Here is a 17,197-nt window from a genome sequence, read left to right on the forward strand (position 1 = left end):
TGAATTTACTTTATGTTGTCAAATAATAAATTCCTTGGAAAGTGTTGGTATGGAGGGCACCCGTGGATACGGTTAGCCATGGAAAGTGAAAGTATGGTGGAAAAGGATTTTTTTTAGAAAAGGAGGAGGACCCCCGGCCTCTGCATATGGACGATGCATGCAGCCACTTTATTAATTATTCATACAAGACCTTACAAAGTGATACAACAGTAAGACTAAAGCCACCGTCTAGGCAACATCTGTCGCTACTCCTATCCAGTTGATGAAGGGATGCTGATAGTGTGGGCCTAATACCAAACACACCTCTCATCCAAACCTAACATCTAAGACCTGAGGTACCAACTAGGACGCCTGTCGGGTATGGGGCACCCACTAGTCCGACGCACTCCTCAACCAGGACGCCTGCCAGGTATGAGGCCGCCGCAGCCACCTGCCACCAATCAATCTTCAGTGTTGTACTGGTGCATTCACCTTGCCCAGCCTCTCTGCCATCGACGCCACCATGACGCTAGACAACGTCACCCTCCTGCGTGAGTCCCTCGCCACACATCAGACGACGAGTCTCCACTGCGCCATGCCGCTGAGATACGCCACCATTAATGTGGAAAAAGGAATAAACATTATTTTCTGTTTGGGAACCGCCTATGATGTACCTAGCATGGAAAGTATTGGGAACTCTAAGTCGTTTTTGTTGGTGGGAAAAGTATGCCTCCCAAAATGTTTTTGTCTCTCAATTTTCGCTTTGAGCTCTGGCACCTCTACAAATCCCTACTTCCCTATGCGAAGGGCCTTTCTTTTACTTTATGCAATTTTTATTTTGAATTTGAGTCTCCATCTTCTCTTATAAAGCACCAACTATGGGTCACTATGATCATATTTGAGCATTGGGTGTAGCTAATATTCGAGTGTGTTTCATGAATGGATCAATGATTGAGCATGATGGGCTAGGGATAACTTGCTTTAGTGTTGATATTTTGAAAGACATGGTTGCTTGTTGGTATGCTTGAGTATTAAAATCTTCATGTCAAAACTAGACTATTGCTTTGAACCATATAAAAGTTCAAATGTCCATGCTACAAAGAAAAAATTATGTGATGAACATGTTAGGCAACATTTCACATAAAAAATTATGTTTTTATCATTTATCTACTCGAGGACGAGCAGGAATTAAGCTTGGGGATGCTGATATGTCTCCAACGTATCTATAACTTTTGATTGTTCCATGCTATTATATTATCATTATTGGATGTTTTGCAATCATTTTATAGTTATTTTATATCACACTAATCTATTGACATAGTGTCCAGTGCCAGTTGATGTTTTCTGTTTTTTTACATCATAGGAAATCAATACCAAACGGAGTCCAAACGCAGCGAAACATTTTGTGAATTTTTTTGGACCAAAAGACATCCAGTGGGCCGAAGAAGTACTAGAGAGGGAGCCCAAGGGGGGCTCAAGACACCAGGGAACGCCTGGCCCCCAGGCGCGCCCAGGTGGGTTGTGCCCACCTCGGTGGCCTCCCGCACTGCCTCTTTGATCTATAAATACCCCAATATTCTAGAAACCCTAGGGGAGTCGACGAAAATCAATTCCAGCCGCCGCAAGTTCCATAAACACCAGATTCAATCTAGACACCATCACGGAGGGGTTCATCATGTCCATTGCTGCCTCTTTGATGATGCGTGAGTAGTTCATTGTAGACCAACGGGTTCGTAGTTAGTAGCTAGATGGCTTCCTCTCTCTCTCTCTCTCTCCCTCTCTCTCTCTTGATTCTCAATACAATGGTCTCTTGGAGATCCATATGATGTAAGTCTTTTTGCGGTGTGTTTGTTGGGATTCGATGAACTTTGAGTTTATGATCAGATCTATGTTTTTATCCATGAAAGTTATTTGAGTCTTCTTTGATCTCTTATATGCATGCTTGATTATAGCCTCGTATTTCTTATCCGATATTTGGGTTTTGTTTGTCCAACTTGATCTATTTATCTTGCAATGGGAAGAGGTGCTTTGTGATGGGTTCGATCTTACGGTGCTTGATCCCAGTGACAGAAGGGGAAACGACACGTATGTATCGTTGCTATTAAGGATAACAAGATGGGGTCTATTTCTACATAAATAGATCTTGTCTACATCATGTCATCGTTCTTATTGCATTACTCCGTTTTTCCATGAACTTAATACACTAGATGCATGCTGGATAGCGGTTGATGTGTGGACTAATAGTAGTAGATGCAGGCAGGAGTCGGTCTACTAATCTTGGACGTGATACCTATATAATTATCATTGCCTAGATATCATCATGATTATTTGAAGTTCTACCAATTGCCAAACAGTAGTTGTTTTCCCACTGTTTGCTATTTTTCTCAAGAGAAGCCACTAGTGAAACCTACGGCCCTCGGGTCTCTTCTTTAATATATTTGCCTTTGCGATCTATTTTCCTTTGCTTTTATTTTCAGTTCTATTAATCCAAAAATACAAAAATACCTTGCTGCACTTTATTTTATTTGCACTCCATTTATCCTATCTATTACAACTTTATCACGTCTCCTCGCCAACTTCTGGCGCCGTTACCCAAAAGGGATTAACAACCCCTTTAACACATCGGGTTGCGAGTATTTGTTATTTGTGTGCAGGGGCTGTTTACATTGTGTTGCATGGTTCTCCTACTGGTTCGATAACCTTGGTCTCATCACTGAGGGAAATACCTACCCTCTCTGCGCTACATCATCCCTTCCTCTTTGGGGAAGTACCGACGTAGTTCTAGAAGACATCAAGCATATGCTAACAAAGCAAGGCTCAAGACGATGAAAAAATAATCGGAAATCAACTTACAACTGCACTTACTCGGGCATTGGCCTGCAGAGAAGAACTGACGTCGTATGCGGCCTTGCTAGACTCGTACACCGCCTTTAGTCGCATCATCATAAGGCCAGCTTGGATCATTGCTTCCTTAGCAACTCATGTTTGGTCTCCAGGATATGATGTAGAGTGAACTCAGTCGGCGCTGGAGTCGATGACGCAGATGGAGGGGTCAGCGTCCAAAGTTGCCCAGTTGGATCAGAAGTTTGAGCAGTCAACATTAGAGGCTGGGCAGTCGACAAAGGGACAACAAAAGTAACGACAGTTCGTGACGAATCACCAAGCTCTTGGACTATGGTTCACTCGGGGGTGAGACGTCCAGCTTGAAGGCACTCTCCTAGCGAGGTTCCGCGAAGTGGTCGAGCCCCTGCCTCTTCCTCCTGTGCTCTTTGGAGGCTCCTCCTTGTCATCATATGGGAGCTGAATAACGTCTGTCGGCGCTGCGGTCACTCGACGATGAGATTCCAATCGACCACCAAGATAGTTAACAAGGCATGAGCACAATGTCATACCTGCTCAAGAAGTGGCCATGTCTGTAGTATCCGCATCAGCTTGCTCATCGTCAATCTCCATGTGGGACGTCCCAGAAGTAGCGGCCCTAGAGGTCCAAGATCCCATTCGGTCAAACACAAACAAGAAGGTCCACAACAGCAATGAAGAAAAGAAAGAAATACTTACACTGAAGCAACATGCATGACAACTTTGATCCTAGGCAGAGCCTTCCGAGGTTTAGGAGGAATGACCTTTGCCTGCTTGGCAACTTTCTCAGTCGGCTCAGGAGTGGTCGTCCGAGTGCGTTTCTGCGTCTTCACACTCGATGCCGCGACCTTGCCATGATCAGCCGCAGGGTCTTGTGACTGCTTGGAACGACGCTCGGAGCGTGGCGATGAATCAACTTCTTCACTATCGTCAGAGTCGTCACTCTCGTCCTCGCTGTCATCTGCATATTCAATGTTGTTGCTGTCCTCGCTCTCCGCTCCTCCAAGGTGCGGCTCTCCGTTTGGCACAGGCGAGTACATCTTTGTGAACACCTGCAAGACACAGATCACACAGATCAGTCGAATTCTAGTACAGTTACACATTGAAAGACAAAAGGAAAAACACTCGACAAGTCAGGTCAGACCTCTCCCAAAGGATGTTCAACGCCGAATGGCAAGGTCCATTTTGCTCCGCGCGGGTTGTCCTTGTTCCCGGTGATGCTCCGAAGCCACTGCGCCACCGTCTCCTCTCTGACCTCCTCCGGGTGGATTCGAGCGGTGTCTTCTGGGCCCGAGTACAGCCACATGGGGTGGTCGCGAGCTTGCAAGGGCTGGATGCGTCGACTGAGAAACACCTCCAACAAATCCATGCCTGTCACTCTGCCCTGGATCAGCGCCACGACCGCTTCGACTAGGATGGCCACCTCACCCTTCACATGTTCATCTACAGTCAGTGAACAAGGGGCGCGGAGCCTCTCTAGAGAGAAAGGGGAAGACCAGTTGACTGACCAGGAGTTGGAACATCCTTGCAGTAAAACCAGGTCGACTGCCACCCCTAGCAGATTCAGGAAAGGTCGTAGAAGGAAAGGAGCTTCTACCCCTCATCTAGATTCCTAACCCCCCCCCACACACACACACACATCTGGATCACGTGCGTCCTCTTGTCAGTCAGATTAGCTTTTTTCACCGACTGAGATTGGCAAGTGAAAATGTGTTTAAACAAACCCTAGTGTGGTTGACGACATCCCAGGAAATTCTCACACATCGAAACGAATGCGGCAAGATATGACATAGTGTTGGGAGGAAAGTGGAGGATGTGAGCACCGAATAAATTCAAAAAACCTCGGAAGAATGGATGTGGGGGCAGTGAGAAACTCTTTCGACGTGCGTCGTGAGGAGGACTCGTTCATCATCGTGGGGCGCGGGCTCTGACTCCCCCTCCGGCAGCCTCCAAGATCCCTCTGCAAGCAAGCCATAAGTGACGAGATTCTCCAGATCCTCCCCTGAGATGGAGGAGGAGATCCAGTCCCCTTGGATCCAACCGGGCGGCAGGGCAGACCGCGAGGTCGACCCCTTTATCGTCTTCTTCCCCTTGACCGTCGTCTTCTTCGGGCGCTCGAGAGCTCTGGTCCTGTCCTTCGCCAGTGCTGCGGTGGTCGGCGGATTCGAGCGAGGCAGCGTTGCGTTGGAGAGAGCTAGGCGAAGAAGCGGAGGAGAAGGGGGAAAATGGCAGGCATTGTTCAATGCAGCGGTAGCGTGGCCTTATATGGCTCCACGACCGAGTGGCTGACTTGTGGGCCCGCGCAATCTCAGCGCATCCTGCAACCGACGCCTGCTTGATACGTGGCGAAAAAGGTGGCGCGAGCACTGAGGAGTCCCTCTCCACTTGCCCCGCTTACCGCGCCATGCCCCGACCCGCGCGCTTCTCCAAAATTCGAATCCTGTGAAATCCAGACGCGGCAAATCAGTAGATGGCACCAAAGATACCCAAATCCAAGCTTCTCAGAACCATGCTACATATTTCACTCGGAAATTCTAGAACCCAGAATCGATCAAGGCGACTGACGAAGGATTAAATATCAAGCTTATTTCCAGGCGCTCTTGAGAAAGTGTCTCCAGGACATTCAATCGGGCCAAAGACAACTTCAACCCATCTTCACTCGACCCTCGATCCATTCAGGGGCTAATGACAGGGACATGTACCTAGGGTAGGGTCTTAGGCCTAACCTATATGCTCTTCTCAAGGACACGCACAAGAGGCCAAGGCCTACAAAGTTAAAAAAAGATACCGACTGAAGTCCTCATAAAGTGCAATCCACTCGACAAAGATTCGCTCGGATATCCCAATTCCACTCGACCATTGTTACTTCACTCGGAAGACAAGAATCCACTTGGAAGACAGTAGGCCTAAGGTCACCTATAGATAGCAACGGTCGGCCATTCACTACGCCACCATAAGAACATTAAATACGGGCGTTACCAGTAACGTTCAGGACTTTACTCCCTCATTGAACCCTTGCGTAATGGAGGGCAGCCAGGGGTCGGCACACTCTATATAAGCCACCCCTCCCCTCTAGCACAAGGGTTTGCACCCCCTGTAACTTCACACTCCAATCGACAAGCCTCCGAGGCACCGAGACGTAGGGCTGTTACCTCCTTCGCGAGGGGCCTGAACTCGTAAAACTGAGTGTACGACCTTGCCATAGCTAGGACTCTGCCCTCTCCTAGGTACCCCCTCTCTTTATTGTCAGGTCAGTTCCCACGACACCTGACCCATGCCCAGTTGCATGTCCACCCTCGACATGCAACTCGTTTGCTTGCCCCCACCACCTACCCGATTGCATGTCCACCCTTGACATGCATACTCGCCCCACCCAGTTTCATGTCCACACGTGACACGCAACTTGCCCGGCCACGAGTCCGTTGCATGTTCACCCTCACAAGCTTCAGATGTTGTGGGAACGAGTACCCTGACATCCCTTCTTCACATCCGTATGATTAAGGCTAAAATGATTTAAATTAATTTGCAAATTACAAATCTACTGTATACATTTACAAAAATTAGATACAAACAAAATTATGGTGCAATAAAATCAATTTCAGATTTATTTTCCATGGACAGTAACTGTCTACAGTACATATCGCTACAATAACTATGCCATCCCTTCTCTGTTTTGCACTGGATTTGCATTGTCGCTTCGTGACATCTCTTCATGATGTTAGAGGATCCGTTCCCAGCTTGTGTGTACATACACACATACAATGGTGTATATTTGCAGTTCAACTGAAAAGCCCAACGCCCGGCCAGACTTGGAACACACACAAAGGAAAAAGCCCAGCCCGATTAAAACAGAGCACACAACTACTACAATAGATAAACAGTAATCATCCCTAAAGAAAAGATAAAGAATCTAAGGTCCATTTCACCTTTCTTCTCACCACCCCTTCATTCAACTTTTCATGTATATGATAATCAATGCTTTTTTAAAAAATAATACATTTTAATTAAATTTTAGAAATATTACACCGTAATTTTTTTTAAAAAAATAATACCTAGTCGGCCTACTGCTGGCCGATTGGATCCAGTCGGTCCACTACTGGCTGATTGACACCCAGTCTGCTTCCTCTAGGCTGACAGGTGCATGCACCCATTTATCTGTTGAATATGTATCTGAAAAATGTTGAAGAAGTATTTGAAAAAAATATTGATCATGCATATAAAAATGTTAATCAAGCATTTGAAAAACAATATTAAAAAAGTATTTGAAAAATGTTGAACAAATATTTGAAAACTGTTGAATAGGTATTTGAAAAAAGTTGAAGAAATATTTTAAAAAATTGATCATGTATAAAAAATGTTAATCAAGCATTAGCAAAAAAGGTTGAACAAGTATTTGAAAAAATATTCAACAAGTATATAAAAATCTTGATCATGTATATAAAAATGTTGAACAAGTATTTGGAAGAAATGTTGAACAAGTATTTTTTAAAAATTGAACAAGTATTTGAAAAAATATTTATATAGAAGGAAGAAGAAAAATAATAATTAATTAATTCAAAGAAGAAAGAAAGAATGAAAAAATTGGAGAAGAAGAAAATAATACACAAAGAAAAGGAAAAAAGAAATAATGGAGAAGACCGGCTCAGTCACCTCTAGTTGGTGGCAACCCCTTTTCTAACCAGTAACTAGAAGCTGATAGGGTGGTTAGATGCACTGGTGATTGCCATGGAGACAAGGGAAAATTAACTGAAAAGGGGGGCAATACGGGGAACAATCCCTGGTCTCCATGGCAAATACTTGTTCAATTTTTTTTAAATATGCTGAAATTGTTTATTTTTTAATATTTGTTCAACATTTTTTCAAATACTTGTTCAACATTTTTACATACATGATCAATAATTTTTAAGTACTTGTTCAACATTTTTCAAATACTTGTTCAACATTTTTTCCAAATGCTTGATTAACATTTTTATATACATGATCAATATTTTTTTAAATACTTCTTCAACATTTTTTGCAAATGCTTGATTAAAAAAATTATATACATGATCAACATTTTTTAAAATACTTCTTCAATATTTTTTTGCAAATGCTTGATTAAATTTTTATATACATGATCAACATTTTAAAAAATACTTCTTCAATACTTTTCAAATACCTATTCAATAGTTTTCAAATATTTGTTCAACAGTTTTCAAATACTTGCTCAACATTTTTTTCGAATGCTTGATTAACAGTTTTATATGCATGATCAACATTTTTTCAAATACTTCTTCAACATTTTTCAAATACCTAATCAACAGATAAATGAGTGCATGCACCTGTCGGTCTAGAGGAAGCAGACTGAGCGCCAATCGGCAAGAAGTGGGCTGACTGGGGCCAATCGGTCAGCAGTGGGCCGACTGGATCCAATCGGCCGACAGTGGGCCGGCTGGGGCCAATCGGCTGGCAGTGGGCCGACTGGATCCAATTGGCCAGCAGTAGGCCGACTGGGTATTATTTAAAAATAATAATTACGGCGTAATACTTCTGAAATTTTTAAAAAATATATTATTTTAAAAAATAGCATAATCAATCACCTTAACTCACTTACGTGCTGAATCAATTCCACTTTAATTTACTTAACAAACTTCTAATCAAAATATAAGGTAATTCACGGTCAGAATTTGATGAACATTTATTTACATAATCGTATTATTATTGACAGATAAATCACAAGTTAACGTACTAGAATATTTATATCCCGTTGCAACGCACGGGCATTGTGGTAGTGATGAGCAATAATAATAATAAAAAGAAATAGAAAGAAGCAAGATCTAAAAACATATGATGTCATACTAATTATGTCACATCTAGATGTGCCTTAGACACATAACCATAACTTTAATTAGAATTTGCCAACAGATCTGACAATATTCTCACCCTTTATCTTATTACATGTTTCTTATAAAGGGCACACTGGGTCACAGTTAGGGCATTTGGCCCTGCACTCATCCAGTAACCGAAAACATGGATGGCCCGGTAGGTTCTGGCAGCAGGAGCAGGCATCCGAGTGCAAACTTTTGTCCGGGCATTTTCTTGTGATACAAAATTGCACGTTAAGTTTGCTTGCATCTAATGCTATTGAGTTGACCACATTAATGCTAGCGTTTACATTTAGGGATTGTTTGGTTCTTAGCCACACATTGCCACACCTAACCTTAGGCAAGTTTGACCAAGTTAGGTAGGTGTTTGGTTCTAGCCACACCTAAGGCAAGGATTTTTTTTATGAGCAGTGAGCCCCACATGTCATAGACACAAAAAGTATGGCAAGATTTCCTTAGGCAAGCCAAAGTGTGGCTAACAATTTGAGCAACTCAAGTAAGGCAAGTGTAGCAAGTGTGGCAAAAACCAAACACATGCTTGGCAAACCGTGGCTGCCAAATTTTGCCTTGGCAAATTGTGGCTGGGAACCAAACAGCCCAATATATGACAAAGATAGTCACAATTCAAACAACCCCTAAATGTGTATATATATACTTACATGTATCATGTGCATATCATATTCATCGCTTGTTTTTGCTCCTGTTACCATTCATGCCAAGACAAAATATAATATATTGCATGCAACAGGTCGTCTCCAAGGTGGAAGGAGAAGCGGTAATATCACTCTGAGGACGTCGCCAGGCACCCAAAAATGAACCAGATGATTATCGCATACGCCGAATTGCTCCTTCTCATATTGAGTCTTAAGCCCGGGGTTGTTGACATACTATAGGACATAATATGAGAGCCGATATGAGCGACCGTCGGATATGCCATAATTATATATACATAACAATAGACATGGTAAAATAACTACTTGTATACGTATTAGGCGATGGGAGCGATATGATCCGGATGGCAGGCGATTGCGTTCACATGCATATCTCAATTCTTAATAATAACTAGAAGAACGCCCGTGCGTTGCAATGGGGCCACATTAACTTTAAAAGTTCAATATCAATTATGTTAATATTACAGTGAATATTCTCATACATATTAAGTGACATCGACGATTTTTTTTACCATCAAATTCTCTCTCTCACACACACACCCTCTCCCTCCCTCTTCCTCACTCTCTCTCCCCCTCTCCCTCACTCGGGAGGTGGGACGATAATAAACCTAAAACGGAGACTACCAACTGAGACATTAGGAGTAGAGATCATTTAGTTGACAAGAATAAATAGAAAACGGTGTTAAAAAGGAGAAACAGATTAGAATACATTGAAAAACCAAAAGGACGATGTAAAAGGGGATTCGCCCTGCCCCCCGGGCCTTGCCACCGAACCGGCTCAGCGGTCCAGTCCCCGCGCGGTCGTCTTCTCCTGTTCCCCGAGCCGCGTCGCTACAGAGACGGGCTCCCGCCCGACCACCTCGCTGGCATCAAAGGGGAATGGATAAGGGTGACGCCCTGCCTTCCCTACCCCATGGCCTCACTCCTCCTTGACGCCCCCTCCCAAATTCACTTCTCCTCCTCGCTCGCTCGATCCCGTCGATCTGGAGGAAGTCAGACGCCACGCCACCATGACCGACCCCGTCCACATGGCCACTGCCCTCCCTGCGGGCTAGGAGCTTGTCGAGGAGCTCTGAATGCCTTCGCTACTTCGTCTGCGCCAACGAGATCAAGTCCAGCACCCCCGCATCGATGTCGCTGCCGTCTTCCTCAACCTTGGGCCACCGCGACATTGTCGTTCGATCCGCGCCGCCCCGAGCTCCCATGTCTTCGCCTAGGGCGCCATTGACACCGCCATGATCTCCTCTTGCCTTTCCCTTGTCTCCCCTCTCGTTTGCTCCCGTTAGGTATTTCGCTGTGGCTGAGAACCGCCGTCCGCCATGGCCATTGCAGGGGTAGCCACCGAGCTCCTCGGATTGACCCCGTGGCACATGCCCGCTCCTATGCACGCCCATGCCCGAGCCTGCCGCTCTTCTTCCGCGCCCGCGGGGCCACTCCCTCTCCATGCCCACGCCCGTGCTACACCGCGTCGGTCGCGCCCGCCGCTGCCGTCGCGCTCGCCGCAGCCACCGCACCACTGTGCCCCGCGCGACACACACCCTGGTCGCGCGCCACACTCTCGCTGGCTGCGCTCGCCCCGTCTGCTGCCCCCTGCCTCGCGCCGCCTCCAGTCATGGCCATCTTCTGCCGGCCGCCCCCTCAGCCTCGCCTACTGCGTGTTGCTTCCTGCTGCTATGCGCTGCTCTACCGCTGGTACGCTGCTGCACCATGCCCTCGACACCGCCGTGGACAAATGTGGCGGAGGGATTGTTAATGGAGTACGAGAAGGAGGTGGCGGAGAAGTTGTGGAGAGGCAGGAGGTCTGGGGCGGTGTCACCTGGCTGTGGTGGAGGTGTTTATCCGACAAGGAGCCGGAGTGGAAGGAGAGGTCACAATTGGAAAGAATCACAAAAAAAATCATAACCCGGAGATCTCAGTTCAAAAAAATGCTAATATCGATGGAAAACATAGAAAATGTTTGTTGTTATCAAGGAAAGGTAAAAATTTAGGAAAGTTAGGATTTTTGAACTGATTTCTATGCAAATGGGGTTTTATTGTTGGATAACGTGATATCAGTACCTGCCCGTTTGTGACGTGTCTGATTAGGAAAGTTTGCAAATGTTAAGAAACTATTTATTGGGAGGAAAGTTGTGACGTGTCTGTTATTTGTTTCCTAAAACAAATTTCACTAATAAGTTAGGAAAGTTAGATTAAAATGTATTATTTGTTTCCTAAAAATCTGTTATTTGTTTCCTAAGACAAATTGAACCAATAAAAGGAATCAATTGATTTGCATAATTTAAGGAAGTTAGATTAAAATGTATTATTTGTTTTCTGAAAATCTGTTATTTGTTTCCTCAGACAAATTGAACCAATAAAAGGAATCGATTGATTTAGATAAGTTAGGAAAGTTAGATTAAAATGTATTATTTGTTTCCTGAAAATCTGTTATTTGTTTCCTAAGACAAATTGAACCAATAAAAGAAATCGATTGATTTGCATAATTTAAGGAAGTTAGATTAAAATGTATTATTTGTTTCCTGAAAATCTGTTATTTGTTTCTAAGACAAATTGAACCAATAAAAGGAATCGATTGATTTGCATAAGTTAGGAAAGTTAGATTAAAATGTATTATTTGTTTCCTAAAATCTGTTATTTGTTTCCTAAGACAAATTGAATCAATAAAAGGAATCGATTGATTTGCATAATTTAAGGAAGTTAGGTTAAAATGTATTATTTGTTTTATGAAAATCTGTTATCTTCCCGGCCCAAAACGACGGAGATGCCACATGATAGTATGGCACCAACCCATCGTCTGTGCGCTGATGAGTGACGACAGAGACGACTGAGCCTGAAACTTAATCTGAGTATGAATAATCAACAGTGACAGCAACTGTTGCGGGCTTGCGGCGAGGTACCCTCACCTAGACAATGATCTTTGGTCGGAGCGCAGAGGTAAGTGCTGTTGTTGGCGACATGCAAGTCGTCCACTCGAGAGGCGGCGCTGGATATTAGTGGAGATCGTGCAGGTAGACAACAAGGTGGGGTGGTTCATCTGTGCGGCCTGCTTCCGATCCAATCTGCGATATTCCCCCATGTGGATGCGACCCCATCACGTAGCCATACAAACGATATAGGAACCATGATTAGATAAATATACAATGATCAATTGGACTGTATTAGAATTGGAGAGAGAATGAATATACAGGAAACATGCAGGTCGAGCAAGCCAGCCTTTCCTATGGTCGTCTTGTTCCTGCAGATGTTAAGCTAATACCGAATCCAATGTTTAAAACCAATCAATCCCTAGTCTCTTTCTCTGCCAGCGAAAGTTAATCTCTGGCGTCCTTCGTCCAAATTGAATTATATCAAACTGAGCAGGACCGACATAATTATGGGAAAGCCATATAAGAGAGATTAGTGGGAAGGAGAGGATTACGTCCCGGATTTTCAGAAGAAATGTGTGTTAGTGTTAATAGGAAGGAGGGGATAGTGTCCTGATTTTTTTACGGGGAGATGTGCATTAAAGGAAAGATAGATTGTGTCCTGATTTCCTGCATGAAAAAAGAAAACCGGAAACTTGGAGAAGATCGAGGGGTGGGGCTGGCTAGGGGGTGGAGGTGGGACAAAAAAAACCGGACAAAAATAAACTGTAGAGATTAGCCCATGATCATTAGGAGTAGAGATTAGCTCTTTCACCTTGTCAGACAATCCCTTCAATCCCAGAATATACAACATCTAGAAGAAATAAAACCAATGACATAATTAGTAAACAATTTCAGCGACAAAAGGATAAACAAATTGGATTTTTAAAAACAAAACCTGCACCTGCACAAGTATATGTTATATTAACAAAAGTGCAGATCCCGTCCCACTCTTCTTCCGAATAGCAATCTTGGTGAGTGATCTCGATCGGGTTCGATCGGCATGGCGTGTCGTTCCTCCAGGAGTGGGTGCTGAGAGGAAGGATGCCAAACCTCCATTGTCAATTGGCCGGAGCTGCATCGTCATTTGAATTAGAGCATGGACGAAATCGAGATGGTAGAGGCTGAGGAATTTGTAGGACGTGAGGGTTTAGGGTGGGCATCACGAGAACTCACCCATATCTTGGGAGACGGCAGACCCGAGGTGCAGTCGTGTTCGTGCTTCAGGGGCTGCCACGTGCTGTCCTCGCCGCCATCGCCTGTCGATGCCACTTCAGCGCCACGAGCATGGGACTGAGGGACGAAGGGAAGGAAGCGAGCTAATGACGTACCAATGTTTGGTATGTAATACCCTTCATTAAGAGTAGATATTTTCTTAAAATCGGTTATTTTGTTTCCTAATTAATGTGATTGAGCAATTTAAAGTAAGGTTAATTAATTTAGATTTGATATTTAGAGATTGATCGTGATTGATTCTTTCACATAAAGACATTACTAAAAATAACTTGCACCAGCATGGAAAGTTATGATCCGTTAAGATTTTTTTCGTTGTGTGAGAGGGTGACGCGAAACTAAACCGGTGGGGTGGGAGAGGGATGAAAAAAACCAGCGAAATAAAATGGTTGAAAGTGGTGGGACGAAAATAAACCGTACAAGGCTACCAACTGCTCCATTAGGAGTAGAGATAACGACGGGAGTTTGGGCGTGTGCGGGACTCGATCGTGGGGTTTTTCTTGGTTTTTCATGGCTGAGGGGGAGGTGGGAGGAAGTACCAAAGAAGTACCAAAAAAGACCGGATGAGGTGAGACGAAAATAAAACCCGGAACGCGACCTACCAACTGAGACATTAAGAGTAGAGATATTGCTACAGAAGATCGGGGACCATCATTTCTCTCCTTTTTCCTTTGAGCCACGTATGAGAAGAATTAGTGAGAGCAATTAATCTAATGACATCCCTTGATTCTCTCTTCCTATCTTGCGTCAATTTGAAGAGGAGATTAGCAATGCGGCAATGCATGTGGACCCCTGTACCCGGCAGAATTCCAGCAGACGCAAGAGAGGAAAGATTTCCTGGTTTACTAGCTAGTGTAGGTAGGACTGTAGGTGACATCTCTGTCCGATATCTCTATCTTCTTTTTTTGACAATCGATATCTCTATCTTCTATACTCTCTATCTCTATTTATATATATATATATATATATATATATATATATATATATATATATTTAATTATATTAGGTGAGTGTCCATGCGTTGCAACGGAAGAACGATCATAAACACATTGGGGGATATATTGCCTCTTGTTACATAACCTTTTGTTAGAGCATCATATATGTGCAATGCATGTATTCCATAGATCATTCGTCCAAGAAAAAAACTATATGTCCTAAGAGACCGACTCGGTTACCTTTTTGCCAAAAGATACAATATGTGGAATAGGTATGGTGAATCACTAAAAGTTCACTTAGCACAAGCAAAACTTTGCAATGTTTATTATTTTCAAGACTGGTTTGTATGTTGGCATGTCGCCTACCTTGAATCTGCAAATATGTCCAGAAAAGATATCTGTTATCAATAGTATATTATTGGGTCAAGCAATAGACACTTTTTTTTTCTTTAGCACTGCAAATAAAAAGTTGTGTGTCCAGGTCAGTAAAACTGCAACCACAAAAGGGGAGGGACCATTTTAGACCTGATATCTCAAACCTTTTAAACAAATATAGATACAATCTCATGAAGCACTGAATCAAACAATGTTTAAATGAGTATTTGTTCTTCGTTTTTTTAGAAATCGGGTGAGGATGGTATGTGTCATTTAGCACGAAGATTGCCGCCACTACTGCCTCATCCTACATGTAGCACTTGCAAACTTCAAATCAAGTAATGGCTAGATCACAACGAATCTTTTTCACTTCAAACAATATGGTCAATCTTGTTCAATTCAAAACAGATAATGAATCTTATTAAAGAATCAATTTGGTTTGAAAGGAAGTAATTGTGAATGGCCGACAACCTTTAGGAAGTGCTCGTGAAGATCGCTCGCGTCCAACGACCGCCTTGTCCTACGGTGGCATGTATGAGAAAACACAGGACACCCGACTCACCAGATATCGACATGCCATGCATTTAGTCACATCCAAGACTTCAGAACACAACAATCAATATATTTTTCTAAAGGAGCGACACATCTTAATGTGTAAAAAATTGCATAAATGGGGTCATAATTACTATACGAGGCCAACATTTCAACACCCGGGTGTCTAGACACCCGGCTATCACGACCATCCAGGCAGTACCTATCCCGTTGGGATATGTGTGTGGACCTGCACCACCGTTTGGTTTAATAGGCTATATGAACAGTAAAAGCTGGAGTAGTAAACTTTTCCTCTGGAAAAATTCTCCATCACCTGTCACACCGCTAGGTCACTGTCAGTCTTCACTCGTGAGACTCTAGGTGTTGAAACGAAAGAACAGGAGATGGAGTGTGTGCAACATGCAAAAGTTTTTAGAAGCTGCATGCAAAAGTGATAGAGTCGTTGGATGCAAAGCCTTATTGTAGTTTTTAAGAGGTATTTTCACAACCAACATGCACGTTAAGAAAGTTTAGGGGGGAGAGAGAAATTTAGCTGCTCGAGTTGACTGGTCATGGGGAGGACATGGCCCGACTCACTGTCGGGAACACCGAGTCTTTGACAACCTGGCATGTATGGCCTTTGACAAGTCTTGTCAGCAGTTGGCCTAGCCATATGCATACAACCTGACCCCTATAGCCTAATGGTCCGTGGAAGCATCACAGTTAGTTTGGCCTAACTCAAATGGCCTACAAAGCATGCGAACGCAAAACACCGCACGAATCTCAGTGGCGGCAGAGGGATAGGATAAGGGGGTGTCGGTGCCCCCGGGAGCTACCACACCTTTCCCTAGAGGTCGACTTTTCAACACCTGGGTGTCTAGACACCTGGCTATCATGACCATCCAGGCAGTACCTATCCCGTTGGGATATGTGTGTGTACCTGCACCACCATTTGGTTTAACAGGCTATATGAATAGTAAAAGCCGGAGTAGTAAACTTTTCCTCTATAAAGATTCTTCATCACCTATCACATCGCTGGGTCACTGTCACTCTTCACTCGTGAGATGCTAGGTGTTGAAACAAAAGAAGATGAGAGAGTGTGTGCAACATGCAAAAGTTTTCAGAAGCTGCATGCAAAAGTGAGAGATTCGTTGGATGCAAAACCTTACTGTAGTTTTTTAAGAGGTATTTATGCGCGTTAAGAAAGTTTAGGGGAGAGAGAGAAATTTAGCTACTCAAGTTGATTGGTCATGGGGAGGACATGGCCTAATTCACTGTCGAGAACACCAAGTCTTTGACAACCTGGCCTGCATGGCCACAAGTCTTGTCAGTAGTTGGCCTGGCCACATGCCTAAAACCTGACCCCTATAGCCTAATGGTCTATAGAAGCATCACAATTAGTTTAGCCTGACTCAAATGGCCTACAGAAGCATGCAAACGCAGAACACCACACAAATCTCAATGGCTAGGATAAGGGGGTGTCAGTGCCCCCGGGGGCTACCACACCTTTCCCACATAAGAAGCCGGCTTTTCAACACCCGGGTGTCTAGGCACCCAGCTATCATGACCGTCTAGGCAGTACCTATCCCGTTGGGATATGTGCGTGGACCTGCACCACCGTTTGGTTTAACATGCTATATGAACAGTTAAAGCTGGAGTGGTAAACTTTTCCTCTTTGAAGATTCTCCATCACCTGTCACACCGCTGGGTCACTGCCACTCTTCACTCATGAGACGCTAGGTGTTGAAATGAAAGAAGAAGAAGAGAGAGAGAGTGTGCAACATGCAAAAGTTTTTAGAAGCTGCATGCAAAAGTAAGAGAGTCGTCGGATGCAAAGCCTTATTATA

Source organism: Triticum aestivum, chromosome 6B (assembly GCF_018294505.1).
Source record: "Triticum aestivum cultivar Chinese Spring chromosome 6B, IWGSC CS RefSeq v2.1, whole genome shotgun sequence".
In the NCBI taxonomy this organism is placed as follows: Eukaryota; Viridiplantae; Streptophyta; class Magnoliopsida; order Poales; family Poaceae; genus Triticum; species Triticum aestivum.